Source organism: Artemia franciscana, chromosome 21 (genome assembly GCF_032884065.1).
Source record: "Artemia franciscana chromosome 21, ASM3288406v1, whole genome shotgun sequence".
Lineage (NCBI taxonomy): Eukaryota > Metazoa > Arthropoda > Branchiopoda > Anostraca > Artemiidae > Artemia > Artemia franciscana.
Window position 1 is genome coordinate 7,590,888 of NC_088883.1, and position 14,678 is coordinate 7,605,565.

A 14,678-nucleotide genomic window follows, 5' to 3' on the forward strand; every position below is an offset into this window, starting at 1 on the left:
TGGGGGTCCTGAAACCCTTGACTCATAAAAAAACGAAAAAGTTATTTACTAATATTGTAAAAGTAAAAATCATTATAAAAAAATTTTAAACTTTAATTTATAATACAAAAACATTAAATTAATTTATATCTAAAAAGCTTATATTTATTAAAAAAGTGTTATTTCTCTACAAAAGGCCCCTTATCTGCTAGTCGAAACCGGAAGCCCCTCCCGGAGAGCTGCCGTCAAAGCACCCAAAGCGTATCCTTTAACCTCTGCTGCTTGTCCCCTACGTTAAGGTTTTGCTCGGTCCGAAAGGGTCTCCTGTCGACACTGTGAGGGTAGGAGTTCGGTCTGCGCCCATCCGTTCCGAGGAGGGCATGGCCTCCCGCCTTCGACTAGTCGAAAAGGGGCCTTTTTTAAAGAAATAAGAATTTTTAACTAATTTAAGTTTTGTTGCATTGTAGATTTAAGTTTTTAATGTTTTTGCAATATAAATTGGAGTTTTTAAAATTATTTAGAAATTAATAGTGTTATCAGCGGTTGAAAAAAGTCAATAATATACTTGTTAAGAAAAAATGCGATGTGAAAACTACTCTATACTACAAAAGGTAAAAAGCTCCCTGAAATGGAATGAAAAGTCTACGCTTCATGACCCCCTCTCTCCATGTAACGCCCAAAAATTTGGAAGAAGTCTACTACAATTGTATCCCCTCCTCATATAACTAAAAGTTTATGTTCGTCTTAAATTTTAATATTGCTCCTTACTTTACCTTGAAAAAGGTTACTATGGTTGAATTTAGGAACAAAAGAAAGAGAGTACGAAAATATAAAACAATGCTTTTGAGTGATACAAGATCAAATAATGTCTTTTGGATAGTATAACTTGGCAAAGGATACTGGCAAATATGGAAATCCAAAATTGGGAATCTTAAAGGAGAGTAGGAAAATCCAAAAACATGAATAAAGATGAAAACCCAAAGCCAGGCTTAAGGTGTGTATAAAAAATACAAAAACATGGTTGATTATTAATAAAAGAAAAAATAATGTTTACTTCAATAAAATGATGTTTTTTGACTAGGATACCTTGGTGAAAGAGTTTTGGCAAAACTGCAGATCTAAAGTTAAAAGTCCAAAAGGAGGACATGAAAATGTTTACAGTATTAATGAGCAATAAAAGAAAGAAATGTTTTAAGTTAATAGAATCATTTCTTTTGATTAGTATGGGTTGGTGTGGGAGTATGGACAAAGCTGAAAATGTAAAAATAGGAACCTTAAAGGAGTGTACGAACATGGAAATACATGGTTAATGAGTCATAAAAAGAAAAAAATAATGCCGAGTTAATAAAATAATAATTTGACTAATATGGCTTGGTCTGGGAGTTGTGCTAAAGCAAACAGTCTAAAGTTAAGAGTACATATCGATCCTTGAGATACCTTATTGTAACAATGTACATGCACATAGCGTCCTTGGATTTAGCTCAAATTTCCCTTTATAAGACCACCATTCTTTAAGACTTTATATGTCCCTAGGGCATTACTTACAACCCTTGCCCTGAGGGCTATGGGGGTTGTCATCTTAAAATACATAAATTCAGTAACTTTCGACTACGTTTAACAAAATTTTTATGTCATAATTTAATTAGATGTGTTTAGACATCTAATTTATATTTAATTAGATTAGATTAGATTTAATTAGATTAGATTAGATATAATTTAATTAGATGTGTTTGGAAAATCAGTGGGCGTGCATTAATTGCCCTCTAGTCACTTTCCACTATTATAAGGGGCACTGGCCCCTTCAATTTCCAGTGGAATGAGTCTTTTTGGAAGTTTTTATGACAATAAACGACAATCTGAAAACTTCTATCTGATACACTTCGGGAAAATTCGAGGTGTACTGGGGGGGGGGTTGTATCCACCCTACGATCACTCTGAATCTTAAAGAGGACTCCTGATTACCCGTCCGATGAGTCCCCTCCGAAGTTTATACGATTATCCTTCTTGTGTAAACTTTAAATAACCCCCAGGCCAGAACTTCCGACCCTCGCCCTGAGGGCTGTGGGGGGTTGTCATCTTCTAATACATAATTTCCGGATCTTTCAACTACGTTGAACAAAATGGCAATAACGAAACTTGGATTTGACTTGTTAGGGGGAAATGATCGCGTGGGAGGGGGGCTAGTTGCCCTCCAATCACTTTTGACTATTAGAAAGGGCACTAGCAGTTTCAACGCCCAACCGAATAAGCTCTTTTAGAAGTTTATACGTCAAGTTCTTTGATACGAAGTTACCTGGCCTAAGACCCCACGCTATTGCACTGCCAATGCAACAAAAAGTCTAGAATTCTTATTTCTAATCAAATAGGTATATTTCAAAGTTTCTGCGACTATGAGGTGGAACTGAAGACGAGAACCGGAAAGTCACATTCCTATTAGGAATAAATTATGCTGATTTAGGGTTTAATATTACTCTTTACTTTCATAATAACAGCGTAGACCAGAAATACTCCCAGAAACCAAGAGGGAAGAAGTATCAATTTTGCTAAATTTTTTTTAGTCCCCTCCCCCTCGAAAAAATACCCCCCCCCCAAAAAAAAGTCTTGAATACATCCCTAGAAACTAAATATCAATTTCTACCTCCACTCTCACCTTGTCTCTTTCTTAGAACTAATTGTGCATTTATCTTAAGGCTAAATGAGACTTGGGAAGTTTTACCATTAAAATGCACCCTTTGATGCATCTCCCTCACTCCCTAACTCACCAAAATATTTTAATATCCAAACAAATTTCATTGCCTTAGTTAAATTTTCTCTTGTTTTACAATTCCAAACATTTGCATATAGGGGCTTTAAATCTCTACAATAGGGTTTTTATGATTGTTTTGTAGTTAGGGAGAAAGGGGAGCACCTCAAAGGGCGCATTTTAATGCCAAAATATATCAACTCTCAATGAACCTTCAGACAAATACATAATTGGTTCTAAGCGAGAGACGAGCTGAGGGTGGAGGTAGAGATTGAGATGTAATCCCCAGGGCTGTATCCAAGACTTTTGTTTGGAGTTTATTTTTTCTAGAAGGGAGGGGTTACAAAAGACACACATCAAAAATGTGAAGTTGATATCTAATCCCTCTTGATTTCTGAGAATGTTTCTCATCTACATTATTTGTATGAAAGCAAAGCATAACATTAAGAGCAGAATTTATTCCGTGTAGGAAGGGGACTTCCTCTTCCTTATCACCGGCTCCACCCCATGATCACACAAATTTAGGAGGGTCCTCATTCTATTAGAAATTCTATTCCTTCTATTCCTTTTTATTCCTTTTTTTATTTGTTCTATTCCTTTTTTTATTTGTCAAAAGTGATTGAAGGTCAGCCAGCTATAGGAAGTGGGGTATTTTCCAGGGGGGAGGGAGAGGATAAACAACGGCTCCCGATTATCGCACAAGTTTTAGACTGGTGGGTGGTAATATATCATCTCTGATTAAAGATTTAGATATTTATTTTTATCCCTCCAAAGACAAAAATTTAATTTAAACTTGCGAGAAAGAGAGAGGGGAGAGTGAGAGAGAAAAAAAATTGCATGAAATTATATTTGTGTGCTTTTCAAACAATTCGTGGTAACGAATTGTTGTAATGAGTGACCCGGCTCAATAGTAACCGAAACTCTAAAAAACAGAATTTTGATACCAATAATTAAATCAAAAGAATCGCATTTTAATGCTGATTTAAAACATACAAGTTTCATCAAGATCAGTTATACTTATCGAAAGTTATGAGCCTGAGAAAATTTGCCTCATTTCAGAAAATAGGGGAAAGCACCCCCTAAAAGTCATACAATCTTGACGAAAATCACACCATCAGATTTAGCATATCAAAGAACCTTATTGTAGAAGTTTCAAGCTCCTATCCACAAAAATGGGGAATTTCGCATTTTTGGCATTTCGCATTTTTTTTTTTTTTTTGGCTTAGAGGGGAAAGTTAAGGGGGGGGGAGTTACGTGGGAGGATATTTCCATGGAGAAACTTCTCATGGGGGAAACGAATTCCAATGACGGGGGCGCAGGATTTTCTAGCATTATTTGAAAAAACAAGGAAAAAAATATGAAAAGTTTTTTACTGAAAGTAAGGAGCAGCATTAAAACTTAAAACGAACAAAAATTATTACGCATATGAGGGGTTTGCCTCCTCGTTATACCTCACTCTTTACGCTAAAGTATTTTTAGTAATTGCAACTATTTATTCTACGGCCTTTGTGATTCAGAGGTCATTCCTAAGGAATTGGGACAAGATTTCAGCTTTAGTGTAAAGAGCGAGGTATCGACGACGGTTGAACCCCCTCATAAACGCAATGAAAACATACGAATATATAAGTTCGTTACGTAAGTTAATTCATAAGTTACGTATATTTTTTACCAATGAAAACGTTTGTGAAAAATTAAAGGTTCTAGTTACTTTTTTAAGTAATCTAAAAATTGGAGGGCAACTAGGCCTCCTCCCTCGCTCCTTTTTCTCAAAATCTTCCGATTAATTGCAATTAATTAATATGCAATTTTTTTTTAATTATTTATGTGCGGAGAGCCAAGATCAAAACATACATTAATTCAAAAACGTCCAGAAATTAAATAAAAAAAAACAAGTTTTTTTAAATGAAAGTAAGGAGCAACATTAAAACTTAAAACGAACAGAAATTACTCCGTATATGAAAGGGGCTTTTCCTCCTAAACGCCTCGCTCTTTACGCTAAAGCTTGACTCTTTCTCTTAACTTTATTTTTTAAAAGGTAAGCAACTTTAGCGTAAAGAGCGGGGCGTTGAGGAGGAAAAGCCCCTTTCATATACGGAGTAATTTCTGTTCGTTTTAAGTTTTAATGTTGCTCCTTTCTTTCATTTAAAGAAAACTTTTTTTTTATTTAATACTGAAGAGTCATAAATATATATGCTCAGAGAAGAGGAACAGAGGAACGTTTTTCATTTAAGCATCGCTTAGAAGTTTGAGAACACTCCCTAAAATGAGAATATTTATTGCGTGATAAATATGTGTTTATGAAGCACCAAGGACATAGAAACAAAAACGTTTTCTATGCTCCCTCTATCGACCCATTTTCAGGTCTATTCATAACTGAATTTTGCAATATTTTAAATTTTTGTTTGATTGTTTTAAAGTTATAAAGTTGAAGTGCAGCACCAGATATCATCGGCATCGTCGCGTTGAACCACAACTATGAATATGCAAAACTAAACACATAAGCTTGACAACGCTATTCGTGCGTCAAAATTGAAACAATAATAAATAAAATTTGATAATAACAAATAAAATAAACAATAAAAAAACAATAATAAACAATAATAATTAAATTGAAAACAGTTCTGATGATTCCCAAAGACAGCTGCACCGTTGAAGTAAAGTAAAATTTCTAAAAAAAATTCTTTATTTTTGAACTTTGGCACCCGATATTACCAAAAATCGCTTCCTAATATTTTGAATATGGACACATAAGTTTCTATTTAAGTAGTTCAGACAGTTAGATTTTCTTTTTTCTGTCTTTCTTTTTTTTCTTTTTTCTTTCTTTTCTGTATAAGTACTTTAAGCATCTACACATATTTTGAGAACTATGCATTGCACGGAGAATTTACAAAATAAATTGGATACTGTAGCTCCAACACCCCCTTAATAGAGTGCTGGGGTCACCGCAAAGATTCCGAAGGATAGTCCCTATAATATGTTTTTTGTTGTTGTTGTTGTCTGAACAGAAGAAAAAGGTAAATTGTAGGGCAATTGTGAAAAAAAAAATTAAAAATAAATTGTAAAAATCATTCGATATGCGGAGTCCATCTGTCCATTTTCCTGAGTATACATCTAGATTTTAATTCAAAGCATATATATATATATATATATATATATATATATATATATATATATATATATATATATATATATATATATATATATATATATATATATATATATATATATATATATATATATATATATATATATATATATATATATATTCAATAATCCTGTCAAGGGCTATTAAAAATAAATGGTTTGAACAGATTTTACATATAAAGAATGAAGGCATTCAAAAACCGTCCCTTTTAACCCTCTATTTGGGGGTCAAATAAAAATTTGGCCCCCAGCCAGCAAGTCTTTGAATGGAGGGGCTTAAAGGAAATTGTAGCTTCATGGGAGGGAGTGAGGAGTAAAAATTTGAACATATTGGGGTGAAAGAGGACTTGGTAAAGCTCTATTTGCCTAAGGTGGCTCGGTGCTGTGAGGAGTAATTGTAATAAGACATTTATTACACATTGAGACATAGACTCGTTTGCACAGATATTCAAGACTTTGACTTCCCATCCTTATTGTTAGAAAAAAAGTATGATTCATTTAATTTACTTTTATCTTTGTAAAAATAAAGGAAATTATAATTAACGAATCTCAAACCACTTGTATGCCAAGGAAGTACTCATGTTTCTAAGAGCGTTAATAAGATATCAGATATCTGACGCGTCATCTATGTGCTCTGTTGATGTTATTAGGCTGGGGCTAAAATCAAGATGAAAACCTTAAAACCTCTGTTTAAGAATTTTTGGCCCTGGTGAAATGATTTACTATCCCAAACTTCTCAGACGATGACGTTTGCGCAATTATGCTTTTGCGGTAGAAATGTGACGTATTCTCTTTTGCCACTTTAGAAGGATACGAGGCCTAAGCCCATTGAGATAAGCATTCTACGACCAATGGTTCAAAATTATAACTCCCCGGGAAAGAATCGGACCACATAACCGGGCTACCCATATCAAAATATAACTTACCTCGAATTTCAAGATGGATAACTATACAAGTCAGGTTTTTAGCCAGGGATGCAATTCCAGAGATGTACTTTCTATTTTGATTTACCACCGTTTTCAAGGGTTTCCAATTGTTTCTTTAAATCTTTCTTTAATTTGATTTTTTTTAAATGAATCACTGCTCATTCGAACCTGAATAATGGTTGCCCATTTCATGTTAGTGACACCGGCAATATCTTCACACTATTTTTAGCTAATATGTTTTATATTTTTTGGTTATTATGGGCTTTGCTGCTTCAGTTACAACCGTAATATTGTGGGGCAGAGGTGACGTCTGGGTGGAATCACTGGAAACTACTTGTAAACAATCTTTTAGCGCAAAAACTCCTTCTTTTTACTGGCTAGAAATTCTCTACGAGAGATCCAATCAGGTGCAATCGATATTTCCGTTTATTTAAACTTACCTTAGACCTTAGGCCCTCCTGTGCCTCCTGGGGCATTTAAGATATCCAGAAGAGCTGCCAGTCTGTGCTCAGGTGTGCTGCAGCCCGCATGTCTTTTCACTGGGGTCGCAGAGATTCTTAAAGATTTAGGAGGTCCTTGTAGCTACATTTGAGGGAATCACTTGGCCTGCACTTCGTCTAAGCAAGCTGCCTTTGGAGGACATCTTTGGGAGCCATGCTAAAAGCACTTAGACTCCTTTAGTGTTTCAGGTATCCCCTTTTGGAATATTTTATCACGTCCATGATTAATAGATGCAACGTGAGCTCTCTCACATCCTTGTTTGTGACTCGTTGGAGTATTTAGTGGAGTTTCCAGTTCTGGATGAGACGCAAACAGATTTTCCCTTATCCATGTAATCTTCTTTCTAATTGCTGGCTTAAGTGCAATCTTTTTTAAGCCATGGATGTCGAGGAAACATTGCAATCGAACAATCTTAGCTTCAGAAATAAGGAGACTTGCCAGAGTCTTATAAAAGTGCCTCTTCCTTGGCCAATTACTCCACCGATGTATTTCATACGTTGTTATTCCCAAGCCTGTATATAGGATGACGAACATGCGACCGGGGGTTTCAACCAGGGAGGAAACTCTCTAGAGAAAACCAAACTAAAAAATAAACATCCAAGAAAAATGAAGCCTTGATCTTTCTTACTGGCCTAAAATCAAACAGTTCGTGGTAACGAACTGTAGTAAGGAGCGACCCGACTCAATAGTAAACGAAACTCTAAAAAACGGAATTTTGATACTAAAAGATACATCAACAGAATCGGATTTTCATGCTGATTTTAAATATATAAGTTTCATCAAATTTAGTCTTTGTCATCAAAAGTTATGAACCTGAGAAAATTTGCATTATTTTGGAAAATAGGGGGGGAAAATCCCTTAAAAGTCATAGAATTTTAACGAAAACCACACCATTGCATTCAACGTATCAGAAAACCCTATTACAAAAATTTCAAGCTCCTATCTACAAAAATGTGGAATTTCGTATTTTTTGCCAGAAGACAAATCACGGGTGCGTGTTTATTTGTTTGTTTTTGTTTTTTTTTTCCCAGGGGTCATCGTATCGACCAAGCGGTCCTAGAATGTCGCAAGAGGGCTCATTCTAACGGAAATGAAAAGTTCTAGTTCCCTTTTTAAGCTACCAAAAAAACTGGAGGGCACCTAGGCCCCCTCCCACTCTCATTTTTTTCCAAAGTCAACGGATCAAAATTTTGAGATAGCCATTTTGTTCAGCATAATCGAAAACCACAATAACTATGTCTTCGGGGATGACTTACTCCCCCATAGTCCCCGGGGGTGGGGCTACAAGTTACAAACTTTGACCAGTGTTTACGTACAGTAATGGTTATTGGGAAGTGTACAGACGTTTTCAGGGGTATTTTTTGGTTGGGGGGGAGGTTGAGGGGAGGTGGCTATGTGAGAGGATCTTTCCTTGGAGGAATATGTCATGGGGGAAGAGAAATTCAATTAAAAGGGCGCAGACTTTTCTAGCATTACTATAAAAAAAACAATGAAAAATTAAACATGAAAAAGTTTTTTTTTTTCAATTTGAAGTAAGGAGTAGTATTAAAACTTAAAACGAACAGAGATTATTACGCATATGAGGGCTTCTTTGCCTAAATACCTCGCTCTTTATGCTAAAGTGTTTTTAGTAATTTCAACTATTTATTCTACGGCCTTTCTCATTCAGGGGTCATTCTTAAAGAATTGGGAGAAAACTTAAGCTTTATTGTATAGAGCGAGGTATTAACGAGGGGACAAACCCCCTCATATACATAATAAAAATATAAGAATATAGAAGTTTTTTACGTAAGTTAATTCTTAAGTTACGTATATTTTTTACTAATGAAAACGTTCGTTAAGAATTAAAGGTTCTGATTACCTTTTTAAGTAACCGAAAAATTGGAGGGCAACTAGGCCTCCTTCCCCACCCCTTATTTCTCAAAATCGTCTGATCAAAACTAAGAGAAAGCCATTTAGCCAAGAAAAAAATTAATATGCAAATTCCATTTTAATAATTTATGTGCGGAGAGCCAAAATCAAACATGCATTAATTCAAAATTGTTCAGATATTAAATAAAAAAAGTTTTTTAACTGAAAGTAAGGAGCGACATTAAAGCTTAAAAAGAACAGAAATTACTCCGTGTATCAAAGGGGCTGTTACCTTCTCAACGCCCCACTCTTTACGCTAAAGTTTTTACTGTTTAATAAAGTAGAATTGAGAGAAAGAGTTTAATAAAGTAGAATTGAGAGAAAGAGTCAAACTTTAGCGTAAAGAGCGGGGCTTTGAGAAGGGAACAGCCCCTTTCATACACGGAGTAATTTCTGTTTGTTTTAAGTTTTAATGCCGCTCCTTACTTTCAGTTAAAAAACTATTTTTTTTATATTTAATTTCATATATGAGAACACTACTCACCTCATTGACACGCTTCAGGAATAATGTCATTAAAGAAATCTGTCAAAGGTATAAACTAATGAAATTAAAGGATACTATTTACCACTGATCTTTAGGGGAGCAATCTCTCTTATTCTCTATGGTGGAATCTTCTAAAAGTTTGTGGAGTCATAGTCTATTGTTACAGAGTGAATACTTGAATCGGATCTAAGGTTTCTAAAATATGAATCTGTATTTCAATTTTCTGACTACTATTTTTGTTATTTCCATAATAAACAGTAAATATATTTATCAAGGCCGTATCTAAGATTTTTGACTGGGGTGAGTGGGGTTAACGAAAGAATTTTTCAGGGAGGGGATGGCTGCCAACAAAATTTTGCTTGAGGAGGAGGAGGTTACCAACTGAATTTTTGTTCTGCGTCGGGGCAATTTAAGACCGTTTTATGAGTAAAGGCATATTTTGAGAATAAGTTCAAATCCAGTCATCCCCCCTCAATCCTGGACATAGTCCTTTTATTACTTATCCAAATGATTGATCTAAAAGTCATATTGCGTGTTAACTCTTCCCTTATTAGATTACACAGTGTAGTACTGTATCTACTCGTATTTTCTTTATGTCTTATTGAACATGGACATGAACTTTCTTGTCCTAATTAAGACCGTAGTAACGTAATTGGACACCTTCTTGGAGTAAACAGGAACGAGGAATATAATCCAGACGATTGATTAACCAAACTTAGCAATTAGCAACTAGTACTTAGCAATTTTCTGACTTTGTAAAACTTGCTCGCAAACAACTCTTACGCAGTATTAACTGAGAAAAGGAAAACAACTTCGAAAGAAGTTACCACGGTGATAAAACACAATATCCAGCACCCTAAGGACACAATACAACACCTCGTTATGTATCTAAGTTTTGAGTTACTTGAAAGAGTTCAAGGAAGTTTTCTAAGAAATAAAAGTTGCATGGACTAATGTTGAAAGTAGATTGTTACCTTAGATTTTTTTAAAGAGATGAAAAAGCTAGAAATTCAAATTTAAAGATATGTGAACTAATGACAAAGGTAATGATAGAGCTGTGATAAACAGTCTAAAGCATAGATACTTCAAAAATAGAAAGGTGATGGCAAGATCTCAATGCAGAATATAAAAATAATTATTTCATAAGAAGAAAACAACATTCAAAGAAGTTAGTACAGTTTTAGAACACAATATCAAGTACCCTAAGGACATGTTAGAAGATCCTGTTATGTATCCTAGTTTTGAGTGACCATGGATTTTAAGCGACTTTCTTAAAAAGTGAAATTTACATGGGTTAAGGTTGAGAGCATTATGTATTATTGAGGAAAGGAATTCGAGGCACGGGGCTGATTTTAGAATGCTTTTATTAGGTTTAACACCTAGAAATAAAAATTTAGGGATATTTTATACAGAAAAACAGACCAAGACTCAGATACTGTGGGATATATAAGTATAAATATAATATCTATAAAAAAAATAGTTATCTGAGAAGAGGAACACACCTTTAAAAAAGGTATCATGGTGATAAAAGACAATATCCCAGGGATACATTAGAACTCTTCATTATGGATCCAACTTTTTGAGTTATTTGATATGTTTTAAGGAACCTTGGTAAAAAGAAGTATGCTAGAAGCTACTATTGAGAGTGCTTGTTGCATCGAAGTAAACATTTTGGGGAGAAGTTGATTCTAAACTGTTGTGATTAGGTGAAAAAACTAAAGGCCAAATTTATGGATATTTCTTATAAAGATAGTGGTAAATATCATTAAAACTTAAAGAACAGCCTAAGACTTAGACACTAGATAATAGAAAGGTGATGGAAAGATCTTAATATAAAGTCAAAAATCCAAATCATTGTTTTCCTATGATTAATTTTTGAATTAAAATTCACTCTAAAGATACGTTTATTTAATAAAATATGGTAAAAATGGTAAATTAAAAGCAAATAATTTTTTGAATTAAGTATGAATTTTAAGAAAATATCAGAAAAAAATTATTCTGTAGTTTTAAAAATTTTATTGCTGTCAATAGCCTTGCAAGAAAATATTTCGTAAATAGCATGAATTTTTAACAAAAATCTGGTAGAACTGATAAATCATAATAGTTTTGTTATTTTCCTTAACTAAAATTGCAAATATACTAATTTCATAAGAAAGCTTGTAACCATACAAAAATCTACGTATTTTACAACTGTAATTAATTAGTACGACGCACTCTCACTACCTATCGGTAAGAACACAATTGTGTATGGGACAGGGTGGGAAACTGCCTCCACGACCCCAATTGACCCCCCTTCCTTCTGAAATTAGTGTCTGATAGGCATAAAAAGCATCTAAAGAAACAGATCAGTTTTTTAGTATACCCTTGCCTTTACGGTACTATATGGCTTATTTTTCATTTTTTACCCGGTCATTGTCCCTTGACTTGGGAAAATTGGCTCTAAATTTCCCCTTCTCCATGCACCTTACGAGCAAACTGAAAATTAAAATATAAAGTAATAAAAAAGAAGAGGGAAAAAATTCGAGTAGAAAGTAATTAAGTATAATGAAGAAGGTCTGGCAGAAAAGAGAATCTATCAGCTAATCAAGGTGAAAATAAATAATCATTGTCTTTTCTCAGTCTCCAAATCAAGTAATTTATTTACAGACACACCAGTTTCCCAAAGAAGCTAGTACCCACACTAAAATCCAGGTACTTTTCAGTTTATAATTAATTAACGCAATTCTACTTTTGCCACACTGCAAATTAACTATGAGGAAATAAAAAGGAGTAAGGGGAGAAAGAGAGGGAGAAATCGAAAAGCAAGTTAGAAAATAAATTGAAAAAGGTAACACAGAATAAGGAACATCTGTTGGCTAATCAGGATAAAACAAAGAATCATTGTCTGGTCCGTTTCCTAATCAATTTGTTTACTAGAATAACATTTAAAGCTGGTCTTAATTGGTAAAGAGATAGTCCTTTAGCCTACAAAGGGCCTTAATTAGCGTCTAGACTTTTTCAACCCTTCTTTGATGGGGTGAGCCTACTTGTAATTGAGATTAGTGACTGCCTTAAAGGGAAATGGGAAGCGGTTGTATGATTTCCTCTAGTCTGCATTTGCTTTCTATCCTTGCCCGCTCTAGTATGTCTGGAGAGTGCTGATAGTTTTCACATTGACTTTTTTCTTGAGGAGTGTGGGATCTTGGAGCACCTTCGTGACCATTCGTCCACCGACGTAAGAATTGTGGTTGCCGGAAATGATGAGGCCTACTTGCAATCAAAGGGAATGAGTTCCACAAAGAGGAGTGGGGAATATGCTACTTTAGTTTAGGGTAGTTTATGATGGTTATAATAATTAGACTCCACTTGAGCACCTGCAATGATGCCAAAGCTTTCTATTTTGCATCTGATTTCAATCCAGGTCCGCTCCTATATGTCCTGAGGAAGGTAGCGACTTTCACAAGGGCTTTTTTCTGGAGCTAAGTGAAACATATAATATAGATGGCTACAGGGGCTATATTTGAGAGCCCCCATGGTTTTTCACCCACAGATGCTGGACCTGAACCAAATTTAAATACTGAAGCCTTTTTGCAATAAATGGTAAGGAGTAGCACAGGGAGAAGTGATAATGTTCTGATTATCTTCTAGCATCTGATTATTATGATATTTTAGATACTAAAATTTTAGCCTTTATATTAATAAAATTGCTTTGCGTAAGATTTACGATAGACATATAGCATTACAATAGTTGTAAGATTAACTTGTTTAGACGTTAAGGACCGAGAACATCTTTTGAATAAAGCTATTTATGCAGTGATACCAAGATTCTCTAGTTTGCTCTCTGTTCATGTCTACTTCAATGTGTACTGTCGGAGCTAATGTCACAACGACCTATTTTGCTGAGACCAAGTGAAATATATGATATGGGAGGTTACCGTGGAAAACTTCTGAGAAGTTCCGTGGTCTTTCACCAACACACGTTGGAACAGAGCCAGAGGCCTATTTGCAATCACAGATAACGAATACATAAAGAGAAATAAGAACGCTCTATGAGAAATTACGAATAAATGATCTAAAGCCAAAATGGCCAGTCATGAAAAAAAAAGAAATGGATTTACTGACGACAAACGGGTCTATGGCCCGTAAATGAAAACGAAGAGAAATAAAAAGATCTAACGAATATTTCGCCCGTATGCAACTACGCAACTACGTAGAAAAAAATTAGAAAATAGAACTTAAAACCGCCCAGCTTCAGACAGGCTTGGACATGCAACACTTGCCCTTCAAAAGAGATGGAATGAGTCCTAATTTCTCCCCAACTGTCAACCGCAAGTGGTTCTTTATCTTCAGCACTGCTATTAGCCACATAACTTCTTTCTCTCACCTCAGATGTCTCTTCAAGGGATTTTTTCTTGCGGCAAGAATGGGTAACTGATTCCTTCAGGGTTATTTTTAAACTGCCTTTACTGGTTTCAGTCCATTTAATCTTGTCATTTTATGTCTAAAATAGCATGAATATTCTCAAAATAACAGTAGTAGGCCCTTATTTTTTACTACTAGTCTCAGGTACACCACAGAAAGTTGGTCATCACATCCCAACGTCTCTTTGAGTCGGAATTCATTTTGGGTCAAGAGGGTAAGTAGAAGCTACAATTAAATGTCGGAAGAAATTTACTTAAGAGCATGTCCATACTCCAATTATCATGCTGTTAAAGTAAGATGACATGTTTCAGCACTTTCTTTTCGGTTACTAAAGTTAGCATTCACACCGGCCGACAAAGGACTCATAAAATAGTTACAACATGAACGGATTGAATCATAAGACTGAAGAGACACACAAAATCAGTTTTTGTTGTATAAATACGAAACGACTCGTTTTTTTTGTATAAATTAATTATTCACAAAAGGTGACTGACGTTAGTATCTTAGTCCATCCCGTCGCCATTTGGTTGTGTTACTCTTCCAACTGTGTTTTGCCAGCTGTGTTCTGCCAACTATGTTTTGCCTGCTG

The 14,678-nt window shown here is 34.9% G+C and overlaps 1 protein-coding gene across 6 annotated transcripts in view; it reads left to right on the top strand.

Moving 5' to 3' along the window:
- LOC136040881 (potassium voltage-gated channel protein Shaw-like) overlaps positions 1–14,678 on the top strand; it is a 187,767-nt gene that overhangs the window by 151,404 nt on the left and 21,685 nt on the right. The gene's annotated exons all lie outside the window — the stretch shown is intronic.